The sequence below is a fragment of the Stegodyphus dumicola genome, chromosome 12 (genome assembly GCF_044657685.1).
Source record: "Stegodyphus dumicola isolate Sdum_Otavi_A_Nest chromosome 12, ASM4465768v1".
Lineage (NCBI taxonomy): Eukaryota > Metazoa > Arthropoda > Arachnida > Araneae > Eresidae > Stegodyphus > Stegodyphus dumicola.
Window position 1 is genome coordinate 15433249 of NC_140779.1, and position 20420 is coordinate 15453668.

The window sequence follows — 20420 nt, forward strand, 5'->3', positions numbered from 1 at the left end:
GCTTACAATCATCCATGCCTTCTCCAGGATTCGAACCTGGGCCCTTTGGTAACGGCAGTCAGCATCACTAACTACTAGCCTGTTTGGTCAGCACCTTATTGACACAAGTACAGGTTGAAGCAAGGCTGGCATTCAAGTAATCATATTAAGTATTGCTGAGCCTTGCCAACTGTCAAGTTTCCATCCCGAATTAAGTTCTGAAGGAAATCATCCCAGGTTGCAGTACGAGCCAGCCTCTCAAGACCAGTTCACCATGTACTTTGAGTGCATCCTTGCTATGTAGGGGCACTCAAGATGAATACAAACATTCATGCCTTTTCAGGGATTTGAAATTGGGCCCTTTGGTACGACAATCAGCATCATTAACCACTATCGCATCTGGGCAGCATGTTATTGACACAGTGAGATAACCATCTACCTGAATGATGGTTTATTACATTGTTGGATTGGTCAACATTACTTAGCACTATTTAAAGATCGCCACAGAGTTCTCCCAGCATGATGCCCAATGATTTTTTTTTTTTTCTTTTGTGAATTATGTAAAAGATAATGTTTATATTTCCTACTGTCAGTTATAACTGCTGTAGTTACCATCAGCTAAGAAATATTACAGTATGTGTGAGCTGAGTCAGAGTATTGCTTGAATATGTATCATGAAATAAGAGGAATGCACATAAAGCATTTAAAATCTCATCACTAATATTTGAAAGACATTTACTTCACTGCAAACGTTCTATGAATTATAGAATTTAGAAACCAAATAAATCATGTAAAATAAGGCTGTATTACACACAAATAACTTCTATTTTATTTATTTTTTACAGATATAATTTATTGACTATCTTATAAACATTGTCTTGAATTTGATGTTAAATAAAAATACAGAGGGTATTGACATATTTTTAAGATTATTTTTGAACCATTTTATTAACGTTTGAAATGTAAATATATATATTATCGAAATGTACAATCTGATCACCTTTCTTTGTGGATTTTATGCTTTCCGTAACAGAAGGAATTTTTGCAAAACAATTTAATATTATTGCTTTCTATTTCTCCTTAATTACTTTTCAATCAGCTGTAACCCATTAATATGAATATTTGTATTTAATACATGGTAAAATTAGATTTACTTATATTATGGAAGCCTTTTTTTTTGTATGATTTATCACCACCAGATATTTTAATTCATATTCCTAATTTATATATATTCAGGGTTGCAAAAGCATTTTCTTGAGTAAGTAGGATCACCAAGTTCAGAGATCTTGTCTTAGAGTATAAAAAATGTAATAAATTTTTTACATTTTATTTGCCTAAAATTTTCCAGAACGTAAATATTTAAAACAAGAGCGTGAAGTATGACTTCAGTTTTTGTGAAAACCATATGCTATCCAGACTAGAGGGTATTTCCTCATTCTTATTTATTATATGTACATAATATGTGTGTATCTTCTGTACATTTACACCAAAATTAGTAAATTCATTGTTATGGAAATCTCATTAGTGCATGTAATGTCTAAGTAAGCACTTACTAGATTCATATTTACTAATGCGATGGTATACCATTTAAGTCACCAAATTTTAAAAAATCTGATTTGGATACCACATGACTTCTTTCTATGGCGTATTAAATTATGTACTTTTTTTGCTGCAACAATAAACTGATGCTAAATATTGTTAGATATTTACAACAATAAACTGATATTAAATATTATTGGATATTTACAACAGTAAACTGACATTAAATATTGTTAGACTAACTACATAGACATTATTAAGATTTCGTTAGTTGACAAAGATTAATTTTTTAAAATTTAATACTGCTAAGACATAATAAATTTTATTTAAAACACTTCTGTGGTTAGAAGTACATGACTACGACCAATGATTGCAAAAAATAAAGGCTGGGGAAGTACTTTCAAGCCAGGTAAACAGGCATGTGTATATACATATATACACACATATTCAGTTTTGCTCATTGCAATAGAAGCAAGGAACACAACTGTATGTATAGCAGTCCTATATACAGTCAAATGTCGTTAATCCGGACTCGTTGGGACTTCGGCAATTCTGGATTATAGATCATCAGTTTAAATCTGGTAAGATGGCATGCAGAAATTATAAAATTAAAAATATTAAACCATAATTTATGAAATAAAGAACAATTATGATCTAAAGGGTATCAAAATTTACAAAAAAAAAAAAAAAAGCTTAATATTTATTTGTTTACTTTATTAAACATTTCTTTCAATGTAAGTTGTTTAAGTTGCTTCGTTTTATGTGATAATACTTTCTCTTTAATTCTATAAACAGACATAATTTCTTCTTCAGTTGCAAAGTTCCGCTGTTAAAGTCCCATAATTGCTGTGTCGAGAATACCGACTAATTTGTCAATCGAAATTTTTTCGTTTTCAATAACCTCTGTATCACTTTCTTCTTTATCGGAAGCGAATTATAATGACGAGGAATTTGATTTATATCATATCAAAGACGGAGTACATCGAGATGAAATACTGCATTTAGTAAGGAATTATAAGCCAAATAAAATAAAAACATCTGCCCTGAAGATAAAGATAGTGCTGTCAGATCAACTTCCAATTCATTGCATGCCGCGGCGTTAAAGATAAACAAATGTTAAAGTTTAGATAAACAAAGGATATGCCTATATCCATTTTTTGTAGCAATTCCACTTTTTGTTTAATGAACTTCGAAACATACTTTTGCTTTGTAGATCCTTTATATATTAGTAAATATATATCGGAAATTCTATTTGACGTAATCGAAAGTTCAAGCTTACTTTTATAAAATTGCTCTAACAGTCTGCAAAAAATAATAAGGCGGATCCAATTCGAAGATTCAGGAACAATGCAATCTGCAACATTAACTGAATTAGATAATTTTAGCTTAGCTTATACCATCCGTTATACATTCAATGGGCAAGCGTAAACGTATTGCGCGCATGCGCACACGCATATTTGCAGCCGTAAAAGTCTTACGCGCATGCATGAACGCGACGCTTGGGCAGAAAGTTTGTAGCTTTGAGGTCCGAATTAACGACTTTTGACTGTACAAAATTTTAATGTCCTGTGGCTAATCAGTTTTGAGTTCTGTAAGATACATACTATGTACGTGCAGACATCATGAAAACTTCTCCTTCAATATGCCATTTTACATTCTGCTTTGGGAAAAAAGAGGAAATATATAATAATAATTTCTAAAGCAGCCTATGAGGTAAAATAATATCTGATGTCATATGTTAACTGAAGAAATCATGTAACTGCAACAGGTCTCTGCCCATACTAGAACTGAAGATTCAAAGAAAATTCAACGACAGAAAAACCACAGGCTTCTGAATTTAATGCCAGAGGTCATTCAGTAATTATAGGATTAAGAATCAATCACACATAATTCAGGAATGAAAATCAATCCAGAAGGCACAAATTTTAATGCTAGGAATTGCCCAAACTGAATTCAGTCCTTATCTAAGTGTGCCATGCATCATTGATATTGCCTCAGAACATTCATAGATATCCCATAGAAAAATGTACTTTTTGGATATAATTAAAAATATATAAGCATTAGTTAGTATTGTCATATGAGCATTATAGACTGGTTTCATTCTTTGATGGATACAACATCCAAACCTGTAAATTTTTTAATTTATTATACATTCTTCATATTATACTGAGATAAGTGTAATAATTTGAGCAATTATTTTAAGTTTTATTGTTAGCAATATTTCCTGATATAAATTTAAATGGTGGAATGGCTAAAGTTTTGAAATATTGGTTTAGCATTAATTATATTTTGGCAAAAAAATGGGCTGGCTCAACTTTGTCCTTTTTACATTCTGCCTAAAAAGTCTTCCACAAATGCCTTTATTCTCAATAGAAATATAAAGCGCTTTATCATATTCCAATCTAATCTCATCTTACTTAAAATAATTACCAAAAGATTATTACAGTGGTGTAGCTAGGGTGGGGCAAGGAGGTGCATCTGTCCCTGGGTGTAGCATCCAGGGGCGCCAAACTGATGTTACGAAATTTTAGAATGAAATGTTTTTCATTCTTGGCACACAGAAAGGGGTGCAAGATCTTTAGCTGTCCCTTGGTGCTGAAAAACCTAGCTACGCCTCTGGGTATTATAAAAATGGTTTATGAAGAGATATTGTGCAAAACCTTTAACAATTTAAAATGAATTCTAATATTAAAAATGTTTTAAAATAATATTTATTAGTTAGACTAGGGTTTCTCATTTGAGTTGATGAATTTTTAAAGGGGCTCTATGATGGTCAATGATTCAATATCCAAATATGCAATGACAATTGATCAGCACAATCAAAATCCCACTGACTGTAAAAAAAAAAGTATTAATAAAAAAATATAATTAATTTTTAAATGATATAAAACCTTATATACAAATAAATCAAGTCATATTCAAAACATATGAGTGCACTAAGTTTGGTAATTTATAAATCATCCGAGAGAAATATCCCAAAATTAAAGATGTTACCAAACCAATATTATAGAATTTTTTTTCCTGTTACCTACTGGAGAGAAGCTTTAGTCAAGTCAATAATTTTCTACACTAAACAAGAAATTAGCTGAATATGTCTAAATGAGCTGATTTAAGAATTAAGCAGTTTTATGCCAAATATTAAAAAAAAAAAAAAAAAAAAAATATTTCAATACATCAAGTGCAGCCATTACATTTATTAAAATTGAATTTTGGGGCAATTAGAATCTGTGATTTTGCATCTTTTGCAAGTTTATTTTGCATCTTGTTTATATCTCTAAAATTCAAAATAATAAGAATTCAAATAATAATAAAGCATAAACCTAAAAAAAAAAAAAAAAAACAGTTTTTTTCTGCAAATCTTTTATGCATATTTTTAGTCTAGTTCTATAATCTTTAAGCTATGTATGCACAATTATTTGTATTGTTATTATGTTGTATGCTATATATTATAGAGAAAAATATAAAAGGCTTAATGAAGAAAAAGGCTGGGAATCCTTAATTTAAACTATAAATTTTTAAAAAAGTACTCTGCTTTACAGGGCTCATTCTTGGTACTTTCAGATGTTATGCAATATATATATATATAAGGAATAAAATCTTATGGAAATATGTGTGGCTACTTATATTAATTTATCTGCAGAAAAAAAAAAAGTAAACTACAAAATTATCTACAATCAAAATAAGCTTAATTGTGCAGAAAAATATAGTTTTTCATGAACTGAAATTAATCAGAGTGTTTAAAAAGTTCTAATAATGTAAAGTTCAACTTATTGAGGAAAGTTAATATTGTATTTGAGTTCTGCATGTTAGTGTTTATAGAAATCAGAGGTGTGCTCTGATATAAACATGTTTCTGACTGCATTCAGAAACGTATAGTGTTCAGAAATGTATGTATACAAAATGTATATAATATATTTTGATTTATTATCTATACATACAAATCATGCATATTTACTTCCTGAATGTAGTTTATATTTTCTGTTTGGTTTACTGTAACATACATACTGACATAAAATTTTGATTGAAAAAAGGTTTCCAAGTTTACTACTCAATACATGAGTAATTTTTTCTTTCAGGCAAACGATTCTTTTTTTTTTTTTTTTTTTTTATTTACTTTATTTTCATACGAGTTTATCACTATATGAGGAAAAAACCATAAACTAATCATAAGCATCTTCAAAAGTTTGTTAATTTTCTACACTATTTTTCTTTTCGAAACGATATTTAATGTCCTCTGACATAAACAGCCTGAAATTTTCAAACAATTTTTTGGATTAAAGGCTCTAACGATGAGGATAAATAACATTAATTAAAAGAAAATTATATAATCTACATATAAACTTAGTACGAATCATTCATTTTCTCGGCAATGCTTACTCGTTTTCCTAAATAATTGAAATTATTTTCTTTGCGATAAAGCGCCAAATATGACACATTTAAAGTAACCCTATATTTTTGCGCATGCGCAGCTGAACTGTTATCATGGGGAAAAGCACGGAATAAGTCTGTATTTAACGTCGCGTGAAGAACTGGGTATGGTTGAGAGATTGGTTGGAACAATATGGTTTGAGAGGAAAAGTAATTTCCCATGATTTAATATGAACTATACTGACGATCTTCGAAGGCTCAAACGCGGGAGCACCTGGTCTGTGACAGGCTCTTTTTAAAGGGAAGATAAGAAAGTGATTTTTTTTTTTTTTTTACAAAAAAGGTAAAACCCACCTTATATTTAAAAAGAAGTGATGGACTTCAATAAGAAAACAAAAATGGAAGAAAAGAGCAAAAGAGCATAACTGTTATTGGAGTGAAAAATGTCCGTTACTGTAAATATATTGCTTGCGAAGTGAGATGTTGAAAAAAGACCAGCCTAAAGTTTCCACTGTTAAAGTCTGTACAATAATTTATACGGTTATTTAAACTTAACTCTACTTCACCCATGATTTTTCCAAGGAGGTTAGAATTCTATTCTAATTCTATTCTAACCTGCTTGGATTTTTCAGCTTATGTTTTGGTTATTACTTCTCTTTTTTTCTGAATGGCAACAATCATTATTGTTATTAAGAAATATACTTTCGTTTTGACGTAATGTTTAGAACGCAATGTTTTCGGCTTATTTTGATGTTGTTTATTTTATCAATGCTAATTTAAGGCTGCATTATTACTGAATAAAAAGCTGTTTCATTCATCTGGAGAACCTGTAGTTCATTTGAGTGATTTGAAAGGAGTCCGTAACTTCTTGTTTGCAGTTGTCCTTTGCACCCATCGTAAGTGAAAAGCAAATTAGGAACCTTCCGGTAACTAAGTTTTCCTAAACATGTCTCATACCAAAGGGAAAAAGACAAAGCTAAAAAAATTTGAAAGCTTTCAGAATTTATATTACTCCCAAAGCGGTTTTTTTATCATTTACAGATATATACGCGTTTCGAGAGCATTTGCGCTAACGCTACACTGGGTTAACAATATTTAAAAATAGCATATTTTTAGAATTTCCAATAAACAGTCTCGCGCGCTGGATATAAAAATGTTTTATTCCCTACAGTTTTGCCATTGCTCACTTTGAAACATTTAAGTGTTTTAATCAAAAATTCTTTAAACTTTAAAATAGCATATTTTTAGAATTTCCAATAAACAGTCTCGCGCGCTGGATATAAAAATGTTTCATTCCCTACAGTTTTGCCACTGCTCACTTTGAAACATTTAAGTGTTTTAATCAAAAATTCTTTAAACTTTTACAAATATGAAATTGACAATAAAATAAATTCGAAATTCCCAATTCGGGCTTCCGTGTGCTCATGTTCGGGTGGAGGATTAGGTTATTCGAAATTTGAGGACTTTTAAGTACTCTAGTATTTTTACAATGCGAAAAACATACATACATTTATGTAGATTCTTCATTATTTAGTTTCTTTAAATAATATAATACAGGGAGATATTTCGCGGCCACAATCTGAAAAGTTATTCGGTTATTTAAAGTGATTTGACGGAAAATGCTGTTTCGAGACTAATAGCCCTTCTGGGTTGATGCCCATTCAGGCCAAAATTCCTGTGATTAGGTGTGTGGCACTTAAAAAAAAAAAAAAAAAAAAAAAAAAACTCTTTAATTCTGCTTATTGTAGCTAAATGCACGGACATAAAAAGGATTATAAAAAAAAGGGAGCATTGATTTATATTACAATCTATTCTTATTAAGTTAACTTTTTGCTGAGACATAGTGATGGCATGCAGCGTTAAGTTGTAGAGTAGATTATTAGGTTATTTTTGGAAGCAGGAGACATGAAAAATGTGCAATGCCCTCGACTCAAACGTGAATTTCTCAAATGCGCGCCGAGTGTGCTTACCGTTACACCACGAAGACATGCAGAAAGGAGGGAGAAAATACCTTATATACTTCCCCTTTTAAAGGGTGACTCAGAACTAGGGGAGCCAATCGTCAAATGCAGTGGTGACGAATTATAGTTCATGACCTTTTAGTTCGGGGACCACTGTAGAGCTATTAGGCGTTTTTGATGCCACAGACGTGAAAATGGGCAATGCCTTCGTGGGAATTCGAACCTTGTACCTCGAATACGCGTCTAGTAGGCTTCCAATTACACGACGATGGCATGCGCAAAGGAGGGAAAAATTCGTTTTAAAATGAATATTTATACCATAAGTGTGATAAATACAATAGTTCTCTAACATCTGAGGTCAGGATGAGTACAGAATGTTTAGTAAGAATATTTCATTTTTTCTAATCCTCCGCAAGAATTGATTTTAATAGAACTTTCGAAGAAATGTCATGCTTACTTATTTTTTCCTCCAACTCAATCCATGTCGATAAGATTTAAGTCCGAAGAATATGGAGGAGTTTAGATAACTTCAGAGCAGTTATATAAAAATATAAGTCAATATTTAGGGCTGTATGTTTAATATTGTGATCTTGATAGAACTTGAATTTATTTTGCATTCCAAGTTTTCTTGCAGGTTGTGTCAAGTTTTCATCAAAACCATTCGTACATTTATACTGATCCACATAATTTTCTATAAAAAATAAATTTCCGATTTAGAGGCAGTGAAACATATCCAAACCACCTTCCCGCTTCATAGTAGGTAATAGGTTTTCGGCATTCAATTCTTCATTTAGCTTTCACCTTACAGCAATTCGTTCATCGAACTCAAAAATATAAAATTTTTACTCGATTGCAAATATAACATTATTTCAATATGATAAATTTTCGCTTACTCCTAATTTTGAGAACGCCAGGAGTTGTTTCTAATTTTGAGAACGCCAGGCCATTGTTTTCTATTCAGAAAGAGTTTTCTTGTTGCTGATCGCCCATTATATCTATAGGCAGTAAGGACTCTTCTAACAGTTTTAGGGTTAACCTTCGTTGCAAGCCATTCTTCTGAATCCGCTACAAGTTCTACAGAGCTAAATTTTAGGTTTTTGTATGATTTTTCATACGATAAATCTTCGATTCCTTTGTGTTAGCTTGGAATATGATCCATATTTCACAGCATTTTGAACAGTTCCAAGACATTCCATGTCTTGGAACTGTTCAAAATGTTTGTTTTACGACATCAAAAATAGTTGAAGGCTTTGCATTAAGGAACTTAATTTTCTTAATGCAGAAAATTAATTGAATTTTTATTGGTAAAAAAATTGATACTCTTTTACCAATTTAAGATTGGTACTCTTTTACCAATGAAGTTTAATATGAGTATTTTTAAGACTTTCATCATTTTTAAAATCGTGAATACTTAAATTTTGAAGATAACTTTCGGTTAAATTGCAGCATCTTTCCACGACACACATCAAATATGAAACTGTTAATGTATTTCTTGAAACAAGTAATAATTTCCAAATTCAAATCTCAATTTTTATGATGTATTTCCATTTGAAACAAAAGATGTTACAAAAAACATCGTTTTCTGAAACATCTCAACAAAACTTTCAAGTGTCCAAATTATTATGTCAGTTACTAGTTAACATTTTAAAAATAAGTTTTTTTTTTTTATAGCAATGAGTATTTTGAAGATATTTATTTTGTAGAATGCAAGTCTTTAAATAGAGAAATCTTTGTTGTTGCGATGCTACGTTTCTCTAGATTGGCAACAAATCCACTACTCTGCTGTTTCAAATGTAAATAAGCAATGGCCGCCATCAAAAAAATTATTAGGTTTTTAGCGGCACTTAAACAACTTTAAAATTGTTGATAATTCTAAAAATATTGCAGACACATTTACTAAAGGGATAAAAACCTTAACCGGAAGATAAGAACAACATAATTCAATCATTTTTAAAGCAAAAAATATACAATTTAGAAACATATAAGAGTAAAGAAACTGAGATCCCTGAGCCGGGTAACAGAGTGGATATATATATAAATATATTTATATGCGTTTGGCGTGGCCGATGGCAACCAAAATACGAGGTGCACATCTACATGTTATAGCAGTCCTATATACAAAATTTCAACGTTCTGAGGCTACTCGTTTTCGAGTTATGCGAGACACGTACACACGTTCGTACAGACGCCACGAAAAATTCTCTTCAGAATTCATTTTAAAGCAGTTTTATAATTTTTTTGGAGGGAAAAAATCTTTTATTCTGTCCTTATGTACAGATATCACGCAAAAACATCGTTAAATTGCGTTCGAAAGCAGTCAAAATGGATATTTTCGTTGAAATATGTGCCTGAAACTTTTCGCGATTACGATACTTCCTTTTTACTTCGTACAAGGAAGTAAAAATTCGTACGAATGGGCTTACAAGAAAAGTAATTTAATGTTTTTTCACGCGCATTATAAGGTATGCATAGCTTGTGAAAGCAACAACAATCTTAAGCAGAATTTGAAACGCTACATAAAGCGATTCTATCTTTTTCATATTTTTACAGTAGGTTTATAGGTTGAGAAACTTCACGCAGTTTCATGATACACTCGTAAACAAATATTACTTCAATAACTAGTCCTCTCCAATATAACATGAAGAAATTTTCCGCATTGTCTGATAAATATTATAAGCAGTTTTATGAACATAAGAATACGACTGATAATCATGCACGGAAAGCAACATTTCATTAGAGACGGAAATATTTATTGAAACAGTATCGTCATAATATAATCAATACTCTTATGGACTGTTTACTGAGGCAGCTTCTTTGCTGCTGTTGTGTAAGTGTTTCAGAGAGGTAACTTTCCTTTTATTTTATCATCCTAAGTATATATTAACAAATAATATGAAGTTTAACCTATCTTGAAAGCTATTGAAATTATAAATTATAAATTTCTATATCATATAATATATTATAAATGGGTAAACTCGCTCTCCTTTGGTATTAATTAATACTTAAGAACCAGTTAATTAATCAAAATTACCTTAGCACTAAGGAAAGTTCTGATACTATAAATACGTATTTTACTATAATAAATATATAAAAGGAGGTAATTTATAAATTATTTTTTGCTATAATAAATATAAAAGGAGGTAATTTTTAAAACTAGTTAAATAATTCTTTAAATTCTTTTCTGATTTAGTGATACTGAAGACGAGCATGGGAAGAAGAGGTCATCTTCATCTTCAACATCTAATTCCAGCTAGAAAACTTCATTTCGGTTTTCCGATAATTTAGATGTTCTGCAATAAAAACAAAAGGATGTCGACTAGTCAAATGCACTATATGCTTTTTCTTATTTGAAACAGACTCATATCAACTGTCTGATGCTTGTGTCCATAAAGTATCATAATCCTAATTCTGTACGATTTATGCATCCAATGTAAATTCAAAGTAAAATCATATATTATATTTTCAGGGCTTTAGAAATTGATTACACATTTTCAGTTTTCCGGTTTTGGGATTTAAAACTTTTTCTCGAGAAATTTTTGTCAATGTATAGAGGTAACGGACCTTCGTACTCTGTGTTTCCTGTAAAAGTGATTTCTGCTCCATTTGAATGCTAGCTTCACATTAAATTATCAATTAAGTCGAATTAAATAAACTGCACATTACATCACATGAAATTAAAACTCTTTATTTGATTAAGGCAAAGTTCGAGAGAGTTATCTGGATAATGTGCATGTTGTTCAGAGATGGAGATAGATAGCAATTCAGACTGTTATCAATGCCCTGCGTTTCCTACTATTCTAGCAGCAGGGCAATAGGGCTATTAACTTCGTTTTGGCGTTTTGTGTTGGTTCACTGTAAACAGCGTTTCATTTTTCAAACTGTTGCCACCAAATATTAGAGCCCTGCATTATCTTAAAAAATTAAATAATGATGAATTTGCATGAATCTATATATATATGTTTCTCGCACTGTGAACAATAAACGGTACCTAGAGACAACTGAATAACGTATTCGTAAACTCAAATATGGGCATCTGGAAGCTCAAATTTGGAATTTGTTTTATCATTGATTTTGTAAAACTTTAACGAATTTTTGATTAAGAAACTCAACGATTTCAAAGCAAGCAATGGCAGCACAGCGCGCGAGACTGTGTATCGGGAATTCTAAGGATGTTTTAAGGATTATTGTAAGTTTATAATTAGAATAATAACAATTTATAATTATTTAATAATAATAATTTATAATTAGGATATTATAATAATAAATAGCAACAAATATAATAATAAATAATATAACACTTATTTAATATATTAATATTATTGATTTATAATTAAATAAATATTATCATAAATATAATAATAAATAATAATAACAAATATAATATAATATAAAATAAATAATAATAATTTATAATTAGGATATAATATTCTATTTAGGAAATTCTAAGGAGGTTTCGGAAATTCTAAATATATTCTAAAGATATTCTAATTTTAAAATATTTTGTGATATTGCTGTTGAATTGAATTTTATGGTTTAAGTGTGAAGAACATGATATTTAATAATAAAGGTAACACACAAAATGTTAGAAAAACGCTCCTTTTGGGAGTGTTATAAAATATTTTAAAAATTTTACTCTGATGATTAGTGTATCGCGCAGAGATTAAAATTCATTAAAATTATTATTCATGAATGTAATTTAAAATGAGAATTTAATGAAAGTTGAAAAGTTTCAGGTTCAAATTATAATTATACCAAAACAAATAATAGTTATTATAGCTCGAAGTGCATTGAAGAAGCCATATGTATCTCGCGAGCTTCAGTATCATCATGCTTGATATATTATATATCAAATATATCATGCTATCATGCTTGACATTTTTTTTTGGGGGGGAAAGGAAATTTTTGCAGGCTTTTGAGCCCATAAAAATTTTTATATTATTACTAATGATCCGAAATATAAATCGTATGTACCCTAAAAGTCACGTTTTTTAAAGAATAATTTCTTTATAGAATTTGATTCTTAGTTGCTACTTTACTCTTTCAACAATAGGTGGCGTTAGGCCGTTTTGTTTCCCATTATGTCAGCAGAAAATTCTCAGTTTCTTTTCTCACAGACAAACTGCTTTAAATCTGTGAAATGCTGCAAATGTACTCGAAACCACTTGAGTATCTCTTCGAGAAACGTTTGCGCATTTGCACTTGTATATCTCGGCAACGGGTGGACCGGTTTTGATGCGGCTTGTCGCATTCGAAAGCATTGTCGTGCCCCTTCATTCTCATATAAGGTTTTGCGTGTATAAGGACGTGAGGACATATAAGGACATATAAGGACGCGAGGAGCTTCAGAAAAACCGGAGAACCGGTTTCCGGTTTCAAATTAAATGAAAACGAACAGCGTAAGTGTATTTTTTGTGGAAAAAAATTACGTCAGCTGGTACAGGGCACATTTTTCCTGTACACGTTAAAGTGTACAGGAAACGTTTTCAGAAACCCGCAGAAATTAAACCAACACCTTTTCCTGCAAAAATTAAAGAATTTCCAAATTTGTTTTAAGAAAATACCTCCAGCACTTCAAAAAATTCGAACTTAAATTTCAGCCAAGCTCTCAAATCTAGTTCTAAACCAGAAGATCAAATAGCAGAAATCCTGAAAAACCTGTCAAGACCCCAAGATTTTCAAATTAATTAACAGCTTTATTAAAATTGCACATCGTATTAAAATCACGAAAAACAGTTCAGAGAACATGATTCTAGCATTTATAACAGCAGAAATTATGTTCAGATTCGCAGAACAAGACTAAATTCTCCACAGATTATGCCATTTTCTCGAACTTCGAATTTCTCCAATAGATGGCGGCACATTTGTTGCACAGTACCAGGCTAACCCTGAAACGCAAATCAGTAAAGCTTATAGGCCAGGATAATAGATGGCGGCACTGGAGCCTGCCACATTTTTCTTTTCATTGCACTTAGGATGTGCATTAGATACGATTTTCTAGGACTTTTACGAACTTTATCAGGTACCTTCTATAAGGAATGAAAATTATTTTGGTAAAGGCCTTTATTAAGGTCGAAGACCAAAAATTAGGCACAGGATATGGATATGGAGTATCTTCTATATTCTCACGTAAGCACACATCTCACTTCAGCTTTTTCTCATTTGCAGGCGAAGATAAAAGCCGTGCTTGGCCTTCAAAATTGTTATATTGCAAGTTTTATTTAATTTTTGTCAACAGCTAATTTTTGGTTTCTGTAGCATTCAATTGAAGCATTATTTATAAAAGGTAACAGAAAAGATACTGGAATCAAAATCAAAATGAGGAAGTCTCTTTATAAAAAAGTGTGGTCTTTACAAAACTGTGCATAGTTTTCGTCAGAGGCAACGGGTGCTAAGCGCTTATTTTTTGCAGAAATGATGAGTTGTATATTCAGTTAAGCATAGCCGTATATTAAACTAAGAAATTCGAATTAAAACATTTGCTAGTAACAAATCTTGAAGAAACACTATTCGAAAATAATTCTTTGCCATAGCTACAAAATATTATTTTACCGTAGATTATAGTCAGAACAAAATTCATGTTAATGCGTTGGGTGTAATTGCTTAGCTTTTACATAAAGTCTGATCTCTTAAATAAATATTCGACGTTGCAAGACTGCATCTTCAACACTGCAAGTTGACAGCATTTTTTTTCAGCCCAAAGGGGCAATTTGCCCAGAAAGCGTTATTAATTTCGTTTTAGCATTTTGCGTTGATTCACTATAAACGGCGAATCCTATTTTAAATTGTTGCCACCAAATATTAGAGCCCTGTATTATATTTAAAGAAATTAATTAATGAAGAATCTGCATAAACGTATGTATGTTTCTCGCATTTTGATAAAACAACGGTACCTAGGGCCATCAAATTTTCAAAACGTAATCTTCCACCGGATATCGACAACTGGAAGCCCTAATTTGGAATTTGTTATATTATTGATTTCATATTCTGTAACACTTTAACGATTTTTTGATTAACAAACTCATTCAAAGCGAGCAATGGCAACACTGGACGAAAAAAGAATTATCTCCAGTGCTCGAGATTACACTGCTTTTAAATGATTTTGTGATATTGCTGCAGAACTGAATTTTATGTTTAAGTGGGAAGCGAGCAATGGCAACACTGTACGGGAAAAAAAAAAAAAAAAAAAAAAAAAAAAAAATTGACTCCAGCGCGCGTGTCTGTGTATCGGAAATTCTAAAGATACGTTCTTTTTAAATTATTTTGTGATATTGATGTTGAATTTTATGGTTTAAGTGCGAAGAACATGATACTGAATAAATAAAGGTAACACACAACACGTTAAAAAAAAAACGCACCTTTGGGCGTAATATAAAAGCTGGAAGCTTTCAGTATTTTTTGATATTTTACAACAAGTACGAATAAAAATCAGTGAAATCCGTATGTTCAAATCTTTGAATAAAATTTACATCACATTGTAATAATTAATTACATTTTGTATATATTCTGGTGCTTTATTCATGTTCCTTTTTAATTGCAATGAAAATAATGCATTGCAATTAAATTCTAAACCTTTAAATTCTTCTGGAATAAATAATAATAATATAATTTTAATAGATAATTCAAAACTTTAAAATTTTTCTTTAAATTCTTGTCGTTATAATGGTATTTTTCTTTCATACTCTTGTGGTTTTTCATTTGGAATAACAAGTCCAGATTTAAGATGTAGGAAATTTACGAAAGGTTTGATTATAGCTGTATTTCCCATAACAATAATTTAACTTTAGAAGCTTTAATAGAAACTTACAAACTTATTCTTTGCTTCCAGCTTTTCATTCAAAGTATTTAAATGGTCTCACCAGGAAATGTTAAATCACAGTCATGTGTTCCAGACATACAAGCGCACAATGATAAAATCTGCATATACTCATCCATCTCTTTTTCTTTTAGAAACAGTTGTGCACGTGAGCACAGTCCATAGCTCTGTTGCTCTCTGAAATACGAGTTGCTCTCGTAAATACTAAATACACCAGCTAGGACAACTTGCGTGTAATAAAAAGGAAATTTAATTTTTATACTATAAAAATATATAAACCAAATAAAGAATTAAAAGGAAATAAATAAATGAATGATTTTAATAATGTTTCCACTCTCCTTTTATTTAGAAGCTCAAACTTTCAAGTCGGAGTTAAAAAGTTTTCTAATAAAAACGATGAAATCAAATTCTATATTAACAAAATTAATAAGCGTGTAAGAAGACACTTTGAGAGAGATTCAAATATTTTAATAAAAATGATCCCTGTGATAACCGGGACGGGATCCAAATGGTCGCCAAAACCGTTATCAGCTTGGCGATATCTTGCCAAATCGCAAGATACCCATACTGTATTCTTACTTTTCCAGCATAGCTTTCTCTTAAAATTTGTTTTGCGTTATATTACAAATTAAAAAAAAATATCACATATAATTGCACTAAAATCATCTATCTATGTATAAAATTCGTAACAATATGTATCGTTTAGTAAAAAAAATCGACAGTATGAAATTTGTTTATACATTCAAATTTGTGTCATTTATGATTAATAATAAGTGAGAAATGTCTTATTACACCAAAAGGTATTTATTGCATGAGCACACAGATTCTGAAGAGAGATAAAAAGGAACAAAATTACCATCTGAAGATAAATTCCTTAATATAATAAATAAAAGGAAATTTCTCCCATGAAGAATATAAATAAAGTAAAATTATAGAATGAGTTTGAAATTAAAAACTGGGGTGAATGTGTAGATTTATACCTAAAATCGGATGTATGAATATTGCACATTTTCTCTAAAACTTTGGAGGTGTATGCCTAAAAATATAAGATTTAGATCCTTCATGGCACAGCGCCAGGATTAGCTTGGGAAGCAACGCTAGAAATCACATATATTAAGTGATTAATGACATGATTTTAATGCTAGAAAAAGGAGCCAAAGGAGGTATAGCTCAGTGTTGAAACATATATGAAAAAGCGGTGCTACTTTGGTAGACGGTTGCACGGATTTTGGCGATTTTCCTTTGGCGAGTAATACAACTTATGGTAAACCCATTGCTGGATAAGTTATTTATGGTAACCGATACTTTGTTGTCATTTTATTAAAAAAAATAATGCGTTTTATTATGCATAACTTCCGTGTTTTAAATATTATTTATGGCTTCTAAATATTAAAAATCAATTTAATTTTACATTTTTATTTGAAATAAAAATTTTGTTGTTTATAATATTTTATAGAATTTTATGTTGTTTATGATGTAATCAATGACGTCACCTTACTTAAAAAGTAATTGGTTTTATTAATATCTATAAATTTAATCTAATGTTTTAAACATTATTTATGGCTGTTAAATATTAAAATACAATTTAATTTTGCATTTTTTTAAAAAATGATTTTATTATGTATGAATTTTTAAATAATTTTAATTCTAGCCGTGATGTAATAAGCTCTCTGATTGGTTATAGAATATTTGTGCATTAACGAACTGTAATCAGCTCCCTGATTGGTTACTGACAATTTGTGCATTTCCGCGCCTTTTTAAAATTTAATTTATATCTTCGAATTCCTTCAAAGATGTTATCTAAATTATGATTCTGATTTTTTATTGTGCTACTTATCAATAAACAACAGGTTAAACACTCAAAAAAATGTAAGTACATATTTTTCTTTTATTTTATAATTGTATACTTCAATTTTTGTTAAAAAAATTAATACACTATTTTCAGAAATTGCTGAGATAATTATTGTCCACATGTTTTTATGTTAATTATATTCTATATAACGTATTTTAAAGTATTTGAAATTAATAATATTCTAATTCTTTTAAATGTTGGTATGATGGTTTTTAATTCGATATTCAATTTCAGTAATATTTTAATCTAATTAAACGTTGGCCCAATGCTTTTATAGTGGTGTTTTTATTCTCTTCTTTGCTCTTTCATTAAAGTAATAATAACCTTACTTTAGTATTTTATACTCATAGTAAATGTATTTATTTACACTTGCCTGCCATCTTAAAAAACGACATTTTCAACAAAAAATTAATCCATTACTTTTAACGATATTTATTTATTTATTTTTTAAGTTTCGAATACTTTACTATGCGTAAAAACAGCGTTTTTCAAGATGGCTGACGTTTTTAAAAATCGCGCCAACAATTGCGCCAACGTAAACCACCAAAAATCCGTGCAACCGTCTACCAAAGTAGCACCAGAAAAAATATAGAATGAGTTTGAAATTAAAAACTGGGGTGAATGTGTAGATTTATACCTAAAATCGGATGTATGAATATTGCACATTTTCTCTAAAACTTTGGAGGTGTATGCCTAAAAATATAAGATTTAGATTCTTCATGGCATAGCGCCAGGATTAGCTTGGGAAGCAACGCTAGAAATCACATATATTAAGTGATTAATGACATGATTTTAATGCTAGAAAAAGGAGCCAAAGGAGGTATAGCTCAGTGTTGAAACATATATGAAAAAGCAAATAATAAAAAAATGATAATAGTAAATCATATAGTAATTATGTATCTAGATGCCAGTGTGATACTTCTTTGGCGATATGAAGCAACTCCAATGATGGAACACAGCAATAACTTTTATTTAACACTAAAAAAAAAAGGCGACATACAAACAAGAAGAGAAAACATATTCTAACATTTAAAAATAAATTACATTCTTCGTGCGAGAGTCACACGAGGCACTCGAGTCTGGTTTCAAATATTTCCATTCACAAATACCTTAATGTTCATCTATTTAAATTATTTAAACTACAAGATTTTAATATTATTTAAAGCTGTTACAACCTCTCCCCCAACGGAGAGACTTTTGCCGAAGGGAAAAGTTCTGTAAATTTCGAAAGTTTATAAGCTCGGCTTGCTCAATTGCTAAAGAGAAAAGATAACTTCTCTCATAAGTTTCCAAATTTTCAGGCCGAAAATTTTAAATTTTAAACAAATATTTTTACACCACATTTAAATAGAAAATGGACAGTGTTCAAATTAGTCTTCCTTTTTTTCCTTGACGGCGCCTAGATCTCTTCCATGTTGGACCAGTTCCTCGGCTATAATTCACAGCAAAGCCTTTCCTCAGTTCATCTGTGCCTTTCCGATAATATTCAATTGTCATTTGCTTTCGACAATTGTTTTCTTCGTCTATTAGTAGCGGCTTTAATATTAAATCAAAAGCCGAAAGATGATGATAACGCTGCATTGCAAAATGATTCTCAATATTAATTTCTTTACCGTTTTTCAAATTTTCTTGAACATCTTCTTCTTTTAATTCTGGTGAATTAACTTCTTCTTCAAATACATCTCTGGATGCTTTATTTTCTTCCTTCGTCGCTTCCAAGATCTGCTCTTCAGATATTTTTCTTTTCCTTTGAGCATTAGTAGAAACGGCATTAAAATGGTATCACTAAGTTTACGTTCAAGTGATAAACTAATAAAATAAGGCAGTTCAGTGTTAACAGGAAGTAATAACCTGATATCACTAATATTACGTTCAGTGATGAACTAATAAAATAAGGCAATTCAATATTAACAGGAAGTAATAATCTGGTATCACTAATATTGCGTTCAGTGATGAACTAATAACATAAATGAATATTAAATATAATATCAAATACGGTAATAAAATAAGACAATTTATTATTAACAGGAAGTAATAATCTGGTATCACTAATATTGCGTTCAGTGATGAACTAATAACATAAAGCAATTCTATATAAACATTAAGTAATAATCTGGTATCACTAATATTATGTTCAGTGATGAACTAATAAAATAAAAATACGCACGATTATTCGATCTCGGTCAGTGCCTCCAAAATAATTATGACTGTAATACTTCTTTGGCGATATGAAGCAACTCCAATGATGGAACACAGCAATAACTTTTATTTAACACTCAAAAATGGCGACATACAAACAAGAAAAAAAAAACATATTCTAACATTTAAAAATAAATTACATTCTTCGTGCGAGAGTCGCACGTGGCACTCGAGTCTGGTTTCAAATATTGCCATTCACAAATACCTTAATGTTCATCTATTTAAATTATTTAAACTACAAGATTTTAATATTATTTAAAGCTGTTACACCAGTAATTTTTACGAATGGGCTATGAGACAATATCTACTGCATGGTGGATTTAAATGGAGCAACAGCGATGACTGGCTAAAATGGTTGATGGAAAATGAATGATTCAGATATTGGATATATTTTAGATATTGATTTAAAATATCCAAAAGAACTACACGATTAAACATTCAAATAAGGTATTCAGCGTGATAGTCATGCTAATGGCTTGCGCAGCAACTTGTTAGCTTTCATTAAAAACATTTCGAAGGCTAGACCTTTTCAAATAAGGATTCTTTTTTGTTTTGCATGATAATTTTGAACAAGAAGAGGATGTGCCTCAAGGTTGCGTCTTAAATGTTACTTTAATTAGTTTAAAAATAAATTCTGTCTTAAAGGAACTTCCTCCTACCGTTTTGAGGATCACTGCGCTTTGATAAACTGCACATTAGCTGTCAAGTT